This window comes from Lolium rigidum, chromosome 4, assembly GCF_022539505.1.
Source record: "Lolium rigidum isolate FL_2022 chromosome 4, APGP_CSIRO_Lrig_0.1, whole genome shotgun sequence".
NCBI lineage: Eukaryota > Viridiplantae > Streptophyta > Magnoliopsida > Poales > Poaceae > Lolium > Lolium rigidum.
In genome coordinates, this window is record NC_061511.1 from 183,710,147 (window position 1) to 183,722,156 (window position 12,010).

A 12,010-nucleotide genomic window follows, 5' to 3' on the forward strand; every position below is an offset into this window, starting at 1 on the left:
ACTCACGTTCAACCCCAAAAACAAACCAATCTCGGCGCATCGCCAACTCCTTCGTCTCGAGGGTTTCTATCGGGTAAGCGACATGCTGCCTAGATCGCATCTTGCGATCTAGGCAGCACAAGCCCCACGTTGTTCATGCGTTGCTCGTACTTGAAGCGTTTTTGATGGCGAGCAACGTAGTTATCATTAGATGTGTTAGGGTTAGCATTGTTCTTCGTTTAAGCATGCTTACGTAGTGCAACCCTTGCATATCTAGCCGCCCTCACGCCTATCTCGGGTGTGGGGGCGGCACCCCGCTTGATCGTTATTTAGTAGATCTGATCCGTTACGATTGCTCCTTGTTCTACAAGGATTAGTTTAATATCTCGCAATAGTTAGGCCTTACAAAGGGGGAGGATCCGGTGGCACGTAGGGTGGCGTTCGCAAGTCCTAAACGGGATGTTCCTAGGATCAACTTCATGTTGGTTTTTTGGCCTTGTTTAGGATCGGCTTACGAGCACCGTGCGTGGCCGCAAGGCCCAACCTGGAGTAGGATGATCCGATTATGCGGTGAAAACCCTAAATCGTCGTAGATCTCATTAGCTTCATCTTGATCAAGCGGGACCACCAAGTATTCGTGCACCCCGTACGGATCATGGGTGGATCGGCTCTTTGAGCCGATTCACGGGATTACCCAGAGCCGATCGAGGCTCGTATTTAACGTTTACATGTATGCCCTGCGAGAAGCTAAGCGAGGCATCTTCATCACCTTCACGACCGGGTATAGGTCAGGTGGCACGCCCTTGCACTTCGCAACGCCGCGTGTGACCGGAAGAGCATTGCGGGCCGTCGCTCGGAGGGGTCTCGGCCAGCCGCAGCTCTAGGCTCTTCCCGGCTCTACGGTGTTGACAAGGCCGCTGCCCGCCGGTGGGTTTTGGCGGTCAACACATTCCGGCACGCCGGTGGGACAATCGTCTACATCAACCACATCGCCATCTACATCCGAGATGGCGGACGGCACGCCCGGTCACCTACGGGGATCCGCTCGACGACCTCAAGAAACAATACAACGAGATCAAGGCTACCCTCGAAGCCGACCTCATCGGCTCTTTTCGGAGAACCCGTTCCGGTGGCATCGGATGGAAGGGGTTCTCACCGGAAGGTGCACTCGATGGGATAGACCTCTCTACCCCGTCGGAGGAACGCACCGGGGGTGCGCGGCAGGAGATCAACTACCCGGTGGCTCACTCGCTACACCGCCACTCCGAGAACTTGGTCAACGTGCTTCGGAGCGTGTCGCTCGCGCGTGATCCAGGAGATCATGAGCCACCGGTACTCGCCGTCGGGACCAGCTCTCGGGACTCATCAAGGAGAGTTGCCATTCCGAGTCCCGTCCACCGCTGCCGTTTGCATTGGCAGCACCGGCTGAAGTGCCGACTACACCGGCATTCCTCGTCTACGGAGTTGGTGGCGACCCCGGTGACTACCGGTTCTTAATGGAGGCGCCTAAGGAGATCCCTCATGGATACGCGTGCATGTATGTGCCGGATTGTGGTGACCGGGCACTCACAAACCGAGGCCACAACATCGGGGACTCCGGCGAAGACAGGGAGGAACGTCGGCGACAGAGCGGACGTGGCTAACTAAATACGCCACACCGACGAAACTCCCGAGCCCAGCTCCTGCAGGCTGGCTCGAGCTGGAAAAGCAAACATGGCAGGCCAAGTACGCCACCCCGGCGAATCTTCGAGTGCAACTCCTACGGCCGGCACGGCGGATCGGATCGGTACCATGCCGAGAGACCAGTTCGGCATGATGCCGAAAAGAAGGGCGATTGGCTATTCCAAGCCGTACCACGACGATTACGAGATGATCCCGCTGCCACCTAAATATCGGCTCCCGACTTCTCCAAATTCGGTGGATCGGATGGCTCCGGCTCCATCGAGCACGTCGGCCGATATTTGGCTCAACTAGGACCGGCTTCGGTGTCGGATCAGCTACGCGTGAGGCTCTTTTCACGGTCCCTCACGGGATCGGCTTTTGGATGGTACACCTCTTTGCCGGCAACTCCATCCGATCCTGGAAGCAATTGGAAGAACGAGTTCCATATGCAATACCATTCGAAGCTTCCGAGTCCGGCATTGCCGATCTAGCACAACTACGTCGAAGCGCGGGGAAACGGTGACGAGAATACATCCGGCGCTTCAGGAATCTTAGGAACCGATGTTATTCGGTTCGTATAACTGAAAAGGAAGCGATCGAGTTGGCGGTAGCAGGCCTTGCAACACAGCTCAAGGACATGGCCTCCCAAGCAGATTATCCCTCGGCGGCGCACATGGTTCGAAACTATCAGCATATGAACAGCGCCACCCCGACTCGTACCAAGACAAGTTCAAGCGTGCGATAGGTTATGGTCGATACGGAGGAGGATGAAGTGCCTGCGGGAGGCCAAGAGATAGCGGTGGCTGAGTGGACTCGGGGGAACCCCGTGGCCCGCAAATGGGTAAAGCCACCGGGGCCGCCCGAGGGATTTGATTTTGACATAACCAAGACCGAACGGATCTTCGACCTCCTGCTCAAGGAGAAACAGGTTGACGATTCCCGAAGGTCTCAAGTTCCCCACAGCGAAAGAGCTAAACGGAAAGCCGTCATCGCAAATTCCACAACTCGCTTTCCCATGCCACCAACGACTGCCGGGTGTGGCGTCGGCACATCCAAGCGGCGATAGAGAAGGGGCGGCTAATTTTCAACCGATACGCCATGAAGGTCGACACCCAACCCTTCCCCGCCGTTAACATGGTAGAAATCATCTACCCTGAAGGTTGCCGGCCAGGTCCCTCGTTCGAGCATCAACATGGTAGGACCCGGAAACCACTCGGCAAAGATGGAGATGAGGGCGAGCTGCTCTCATAGCAAGGACACGGAGGAGGCCGCTCCACGCGATCGGCTCCATCATGATGGCAAGCGCTATGTCACGGAGGGAGAGGTGAAGAATATAAGATATCGGCGACCCCTCTCGATCACCTCCTCAACAAATATGTTAGTCGGTATGACCAACGCCGACGGTCCAATTACGATGATAGAGAAGATCGTTTGGCTAGAGAAGCCGAGAAGACATCGTCGGCGAGAATCGCGATGAGGAGGAGCACGAGCGCTATGCCACGGAAGCATCAAGGGAGCAAGACGACAACGCCGGGCATTGGGACTGCCCCTTCTTCGGATACTCGTTGGGATTCAGGAATGAGCCGATTGCCCACAATCGGCAATTGCCCGGAATGCAATCGGAAAAAGAAGGAGGCAGCCAACGTGTCCGTGTTCGAGCGCCTAGGGCCTCTCCCGCCACAAAGCAAACGCGGCTGAGTCACCTCGTTGGGCAGATCTTGAAGATTCGGAAGACGAGGGAGAAGTGGAAGAAGACAGGTACCACCGGCCAAGGTGGTGCCCGACGGACTCAGCCGTTCCCAAAAGCGCGGGGTTCGGCGATTGCGCGGCTCGGAGGAAGCCGAAAGGTTGTACCTGCATACGCTAAGGAAGGCACGGCCTGATCCGGCTGCAAAGGTTCGGCGAACCCTGGATGAAGAGGGTCGTCCACGGAAAATGGAGTGGCGCCCCAAACGAGAGGAAAGCCGATGATGAGACATCGGGCTGGCACAAACATGGTACTCGTCTTGCCGACGAGCTTAGCCCTCCACGACTCTACGGAGCACTCAAGGTGGACGACGGCAAAGCGCATCGAGTCGGAGGTTGGGTTGGTTTCATCCAGCCTGACCAAGTAGCAAGATCAAACCAATGAGCAAACCGGGAGAGGCTGATCCTTGTGATCGGCCCCAAAAATTTACGAAGGGAACTTACAAAACCTTCAACGAGCAAGCAACGTGGAGGCCGATTCCGAGCAATCGGCCAAAATTATCCTCACCTACCTTTCGCACTGGGTTCAACATGTTATCCAACGGAGCCGATACCATCAATTTTCTTGACAGAATCGGCTCGGGGGGCACCGAGTATATGAAAATACGAGGATATGCAACGAAGCATCTCATCTTTTGTTGATGGGTATTGGAATATGGGGGCCGATGCACGGGTCGGCCGTAAAAAGTGAAAATTCGAAAATTTTCGAGCACAGCCGATGCAGCGAGGCATCGACTTAAGGATATGAAAGCCGATGCATGGCCATCGACTCAAGGGGAGTAAGCTGTTACGATCGGAGGGTCAATGGAGCACAAAGGGAGATTTTGTATGAAGGAACTCCTCAATGGAGCAGTTTGGAAGCTCGGATCCTCTCTTCAAGAACAATATCAGAAGCAGCATGGGCGGGCGGATCAGGTCAAGGATGGATGACATTAGGTTCACCAAAGGAAAGGAGCCGATCTAGCCAGCAAGAACTAAAGAAGCTCGGGGGGCAGCCCACCTTAAGGCTTTCCGCTCGGAGAAGCCGATTTGTGTTCAAATCGGCTGACGCTGCATAAGGAGCTTCCCCACGCACGATCAAGCCCGGGTCTAGGTAGCTCATTTGTGTATCCTCGTCTCTGTTTTGCCCGGGCTGAGACTCGGGGGCAACGAGGCCCGGTAAGTGCTCCATTGAAAAGGCCGATTGAAGTACCATCGGCTGATCCTCGTTGCAACCTTCTTCACAAAGCGATGAACGTTCGCTAAGGAGTTGAAGAATGGAAGGATGAATGTCGAAGGACCGATGCGTTGTTATCGGCTCATTACACATTGGCAAAGAGGACAAATCGGCAAGGTCAGTAGGAGAGGCAAATCGGCTCAAATCAAACTCAGAAGAAATCGGCAAACTCGAATTGGGGAACAATTCTTCATTGATAGGCAAGATTTCTTACATAAAGAGCTAATTGCCCTCAAAAGGAAATACTAGGGGATACATTGCCCCATCTGCTACTACTGACCCTATGCTAGGGGACCTATCTACGGGCCGTCACTGCCCTCGTCGTCATCCTCAGAGCTCTCATCGGCACTGCTGCCGATGGGCTCCTCGTCGCCGCTCCCGTAGCCCTCCACGGGGGCTTCGTCCCCGTCTTCATCATCGGCTGCTGTCGTCGTCCCACCACATGCGAAGGCGCTTTGCCGGTGGGTAGCCCTCGAGGGAGTCGTCGTCATCGTCCTCCTCCTCCTCTTCTTCCTCCACCACCCCCTCGGAGGAGGTGAAGTCGTCCCGGGAGAAGCGATCGTCGTCGCTCTCCTCCTCCGATTCCCCGCCGGCGAGGAAACGGAGGTCGCTCTCCCGTCCGTCGAGGACTGGTCGTCCTCGGACCGAGATGGAGAAGTCATGGTCCGACTCCTCCCCGGCCTCAATGGCGCGGCGGGTGTTGGCCGCATGGGCCTCTTGTGGGCTCGGTGCCGGCATCGGTTCGGGGGAAGAGGATTCAAAGGAAAGTCCCGACGAGGCAGAGGAGGAAGAAGACATGGTGCGCGAAGGGTTTTTGGGGTGCCGATGGTTGGAACAGAGGAAGGAGATGAAGAAAGCTAATCAATCGGCACAGTTAAATAACGAGAAGCCTGGTGAGGATTTAATGTATAAGTTCCCGAGGAGATGACGCCAGGGCTATCGAATTTTGCAGAGAAGCTGAGAAGACAGGGCATAATGATGACGGATACTGCAACGGCTACGCTTCTGCCACGACATGACCCTTCGAAGGAAAAGCATAATGATTTTGGAAATGTTATTTCCAAAACCGAGGGGGCATGTGTTATCACCATATTTTAGACAAATCCGAGAGGTGGGCCGGGCTTGGAAGATTACATGTGGAGGAATCCTGAAGCGGCCGACACGAAGGGATTGGGCTGAATTGCCCGTGTATCTTTATGATAGATTGTATGTTAGATTAAAAGTTAGGGTTTGTCTCGTGCACGGTTTAGTGCACGCCCACATTAGAAAGTCCCCTGGACTATAAATATGTACCTAGGGTTTATGGAATAAACAACAACTCACGTTCAACCCCAAAAACAAACCAATCTCGGCGCATCGCCAACTCCTTCGTCTCGAGGGTTTCTATCGGGTAAGCGACATGTCTGCCTAGATCGCATCTTGCGATCTAGGCAGCACAAGCCCACGTTGTTCATGCGTTGCTCGTACTGAAGCGTTTTTGATGGCGAGCAACGTAGTTATCATTAGATGTGTTAGGGTTAGCATTGTTCTTCGTTTAAGCATGCTTACGTAGTGCAACCCTTGCATATCTAGCCGCCCTCACGCCTATCTCGGGTGTGGGGGCGGCACCCGCTTGATCGTTATTTAGTAGATCTGATCCGTTACGATTGCTCCTTGTTCTACAAGGATTAGTTTAATATCCGCAATAGTTAGGCCTTACAAAGGGGGAGGATCCGGTGGCACGTAGGGTGGCGTTCGCAAGTCCTAAACGGGATGTTCCTAGGATCAACTTCATGTTGGTTTTTTGGCCTTGTTTAGGATCGGCTTACGAGCACCGTGCGTGGCCGCAAGGTCCAACCTCGGAGTAGGATGATCCGATTATGCGGTGAAAACCCTAAATCGTCGTAGATCTCATTAGCTTCATCTTGATCAAGCAGGACCACCAAGTATTCGTGCACCCCGTACGGATCATGGGTGGATCGGCTCTTTGAGCCGATTCACGGGATTACCCGAGAGCCGATCGAGGCTCGTATTTAACGTTTACATGTATGCCCTGCGAGAAGCTAAGCGAGGCATCTTCATCACCTTCCCGACCGGGTATAGGTCGGTGGCACGCTCTTGCACTTCGCAACGCCGCGTGTGACCAGAAGAGCATTGCGGGCCGTCGCTCGGAGGGGTCTCAGCCAGCCGCAGCTCTAGGCTCTTCCCGGCTCTACGGTGTTGACAAGGCCGCTGCCCGCCGGTGGGTTTTGGCAGTCAACACTACCTTGCCGGATCGGGCTCCCAACTACTAATCCGGAACGTAGATCACAACATTTCTTTGGCATACACCAAGAACCAGCGGCATCTCACTCGAATTTTGGTATAAGACCGACGTTTATAAAATAATGGTATAAGTATAGATCAAAATTCCAATTAGTTATTTGACATTTTTTAGCACGGCAAATAGAGAAATAAAACAGTGCGTAGCTAGTTAAGTGTCACGCTAAAGTTCATTAACTTTTTGGTGGACAAATGATTTTCCAATTAACCTTCCGTTGGCCACCTGATACCTTGTCCGTGCCCACCCAAAAAAAAATACGTATCTCTCAAGCTTTAAGGTACCTGGAGGAACGACAAGCGATGTGATATGGATTACAAGTGTCCCACGCCCTGATTGTGGAATCCAAAATGATCTGATTCGTTTGGATTCTGCAGTTCTTGCTCTGTACTCTTGTGACCTAGAATGCATCAGGGAGATACGATCGTGTCCTCTTTTATTTGGAACACCCAACTCTCTTTCCCGTAAACAGTTGAATGTTTCTTCCGATGACTCTTTATGTCGGGAAATAATAAAAGCCGAATGGAGACAGATTTTCTCTGCTGGATCTGATCCAGTTTAACATACTACAGTACGTCAGTAGTGATCACAGATCTTGGTGGTTGGGTTGATCTGGTCTGCGTGTGGAATATTACGAGTCAATGAACTCAAGTGTTTGCAGCTAACTAACGTAGACGGTTTACCTTCATGGATTATTTTCCAGATGGTACATTTTTGCCTTGTAATCATGCCACTGGCCAAGCGTCAGAGTCTAGGAGCTGTGCGTGAACCCTCTCGTCATTAAGCTAAACGCTGAGAGTTGGAGTTCACGAGCTGTGGTCGTGACGGATGAGGTCAACGCTCGCGATCACCATAATTCCTCTCACATCGATCGTCCAGCAACGGACTGAATCTGGCCACAGACGACGACCCTTTGTTGCCCACAACTATTACCCGTCTAATCCTGCAGTACAGGCGGAACATCACAGCTCTCACATCCTTGGAGAAGATCGCTCGCAGGATGTGAGACAGTGAGAGCGCCAAGCAAGCAATCATCGTCCTAAGATATTATTTGGGCGGGCGGGAGTGCGAACACGCCAGCCTTGCATTGATTCCTTTCCAGCTTACTCATGGACATGGTTGCCGTCCGAAACTGGAATGTTGTTTCATCAGCGTCTATGGCTTCTCCTCACGAGACGACAACCGTGATTCCGGGGGTAGGTTAGCTTGTCGTTGTGGTGGTGGCGATGGAATGAATAGTTGTGGGATGGCAATTGCATTGCCGCCTGTTGGCTCTATATGGTTAGAAGATTCTTTTAGCACAACTCAATCGCCTGTAATGTTGGAACTTGAATTTTTACTGAAAGGTAAGACTCTGTCTTGCCGATCTCACTTGTATGCTGCTGTAAAAACCAGATTACCAAGTAAGTTCCTCAACATTAGAGAGACTCGAACCTCCACTGTTAGTCCTCCAATCCGACCTTAATGATATTCTTTGTCTCTGATTTTAGCGTGGACCATAATGTCATGTGATGGCAACACATAACAGAGCTTCACGCCGTTCCCTCCAGAACCAAATGATCGAAATAAAAATATTGGTGCACACGACCGAATACCGCCCGATTCAGCAAACTCTAAGCATAATGTACACTCTTGCATTCGTCGGCATAGCCTTCTGAAACTCATCACTCGGCCCAGGCAAAGAAGTACCGGCCTCTAGAAGGTCACCATCCTCGCAGAAGAGGAGCCATAAGACAACCACCTTAATTCATCCGGAACAGCAGCCCCCTCGCCGCCGGGCGGTTTTCGGCGAACAGTGGAGTGGGCCGACCTCTTGACGAGATCGGACCAAAGGCTGGCATGTAACATCTTTGCCATGAACGGCGTCTGTTGAACATCTATCACGCGGCCGTCTTGCCGTCCATGGCGAAAACGACCTGATGTGGCCAATGATACGTCTCAAACGTATCCATAATTTCTTATGTTCCATGCTACTTTTATGACAATACTCACATGTTTTATACACACTTTACATCATTATTATGCATTTTCCGGTACTAACCTATTGACAAGATGCCGAAGCGCCAGTTCTCGTTTTCTGCTGTTTTTGGTTTCGAAATCCTACAAAGGAAATATTCTCGGAATTGGACGAAATCAACGCCTAGGGTCTTATTTTTCCACGGAGCTTCCAGAAGACCGAAGAGCATACGAAGTGGGGCCACGAGGTGGCGACACCACAAGGCGGCGCGGCCAGCATGGGGCCCGCGCCGCCCTATGGTGTGGGCCCCTCGTGCCCCCTCCGACTCTGCCCTTCCGCTTACTTATACTATCCGTCGCGAAAACCCTATTACCGAGAGCCACGATACGGAAATAGTTCCAGAGATGCCGCCGCCGCCAATCCCATCTCGGGGGATTCAGGAGATCACCTCTGGCACCCTGCTGGAGAGGGGAATCATCTCCCAGAGGACTCTACATCACCATGATCGCCTCCAGACTGATGTGTGAGTAGTTCATCCTTGGACTATGGGTCCATAGCAGTAGCTAGATGGTTGTCTTATCCTCTTGTGTTATCATGTTAGATCTTGTGAGCTGCCTATCATGATCAAGATCATCTATTTGTAATGCTACATGTTGTGTTTGTTGGGATCCGATGAATATGGAATACTATGTCAAGTTGATTATCAATCTATCATATATGTGTTGTTTATGTTCTTGCATGCTCTTCGTTGCTAGTAGAGGCTCGGCCAAGTTGATACTTGTAACTCCAAGAGGGAGTATTTATGCTCGATAGTGGGTTCATGCCTCCATTGAATGCTGGACGATGTGAGAAAGTTCTAAGGTTGTGGATGTGCTTGTTGCCACTAGGGATAAAACATCAATGCTTTGTCTAAGGATATTTGTGTTGATTACATTACGCACCATACTTAATGCAATTGTCCGTTGTTTGCAACTTAATACTTGGAAGGGGTGCGGATGCTAACCCGAAGGTGGACTTTTTAGGCATAGATGCATGCTTTGGATAGCGGTCTATGTACTTTGTCGTAATGCCCCGATTAAATCTCATAGTAGTCATCGTGATATGTATGTGCATTGTTATGCCCTCTCTATTTGTCAATTGCCCAACTGTAATTTGTTCACCCAACATGCTATTTCTTATTGGAGAGACACCACTAGTGAACTGTGGACCCCGGTCCATTCTTTTACATCTGAAATACAATCTACTGCAAACTCTGTTCTCTGCTGTTCTTCGCAAACAAACATCATTTTCCACACCATACATTTAATCCTTTGTTTACAGCAAGCCGGTGAGATTGATAACCTCACTGTTACGTTGTGGCAAAGTATTTTGATTGTGTTGTGCAGGTTCCACGTTGGCGCCGGAATCCCTGGTGTTGCGCCGCACTACACTCCGTCACCAACAACCTCCACGTGGCCCTTGACTCCTACTGGTTCGATAACCTTGGTTTCTTACTGAGGGAAAACTTGCTGCTGTACGCATCACACCTTCCTCTTGGGATTCCCAACGGACGTGTGTTTCACGCGCCATCAAGCATATTTTCTGGCGCCGTTGCCGGGGAGATCAAGACACGCTGCAAGGGGAGTCTCCCACATCCAATCTCTTTACTTTGTTTTTTGTCTTGATTTACTTTATTTTATTTTCCACTTTGTTTGCTTTCTCTATATCAAAAATACAAAAAAATAGTTACTTGCATTTACTTTATTTACTGTCTTGTTTGCGTTCTTTATATCAAAAACACAAAAAATTTAGTTACTAGTTTTACTTTATTTAATTCTCTTATGCTTAGTTTATCTTTATTACTGCTAAAAATGAGTAATCCTGAAGTTGAAGTTCGTTCGTTTAAGCAACAAGGGGGAGAAAGTTTTAAAAATGCTTGGTATAGAATTAGTGATGCTCATCATAGGTGCACTAAGAAACACTCCACTACTATCCTACTTAGGAACTTTTATGTTGGTATCTCTAGATGGAATAGGTATGTTCTTGATACTCTTGCGGGAGGTAATTTCCTAGGCACTCCTGCTTTAGAAGCTAGTTGCATTATTGAGAGTCTAGTTGGAATACCACCTGTTAATGAAGCTAAAATTAAAATCTCTCTTGAAGATGTCATGAAAAAGTTGGAGGCCATAGAGAAAAATCTTCCAAGTGTTGAGACTAAATTGGGAATATTACTTAATAACATTGATAAACTTGATAAATCTCTAAGTGGAATTAATGAGAGAATTGCCGTCTTAGAAACTTGTGCTACTCATGATAATCAAACCCATAGGATTAGTGAACTTGAAGAAGCTATGGGAACCTTGGGTTCAACTTTTTCTTCTCTTAAGTTTAAGGAGAAAGCTTATGTGGGTAAGGAGCAAAAGTTCATGTATGTCTCTGAGGTGCCTAAGCCAAAAAACTATTATAGGCCTAAAATTGACAAAGCCCTTAGTACCACTATGGATGATGGAGCATCTAATATACCTATTGTGACAAATTGTGAAAAGTTATGATGTTAATGCTTCATCTCTTGATAATACTTGATTCACACTTTCTGCGCCTAGGCTGAAGGCGTTAAAGAAAGCGCTTATGGGAGACAACCCATTATTTTACTTCTGCACTTTTGTTTTATATTTGAGTCTTGGAAGTTTTTACTACTGTAGCAACCTCTCCTTATCTTTATTTTATTGCGTTGTTGTGCCAAGTAAAGTCTTTGATAGTAAGGTTGATACTAGAATTGGATTACTGCGCGAGAAACAGATTTCTTGCTTGTCACGAAATTGAGTATCCCCGTACGTAGGTAACTCAGAAAAATATTCCAATTTACGTGCGTGATCCTCGGATATGTACGCAACTTTCATTCAATTTGAGCTTTTTCATCTGAGAAAGTTAAGTGCCCCTGAAAAATTCGTCTTTACGGATCTGTTCTGTTTTGACAGATTCTGCCTTTTATTTCGCATTGCCTGTTTTGCTATGTTGGATGGATTTCTTTGTTCCATTAACTTTCAGTAGCTTTGTGCAATGTCCAGAAGTGTTAAGAATGATTATGTCACCTCTGAATATGTGAATTTTTGATTATGCACTAACCCTCTAATGAGTTTGTTTTGAGTTTGGTGTGGAGGAAGTTTTCAAG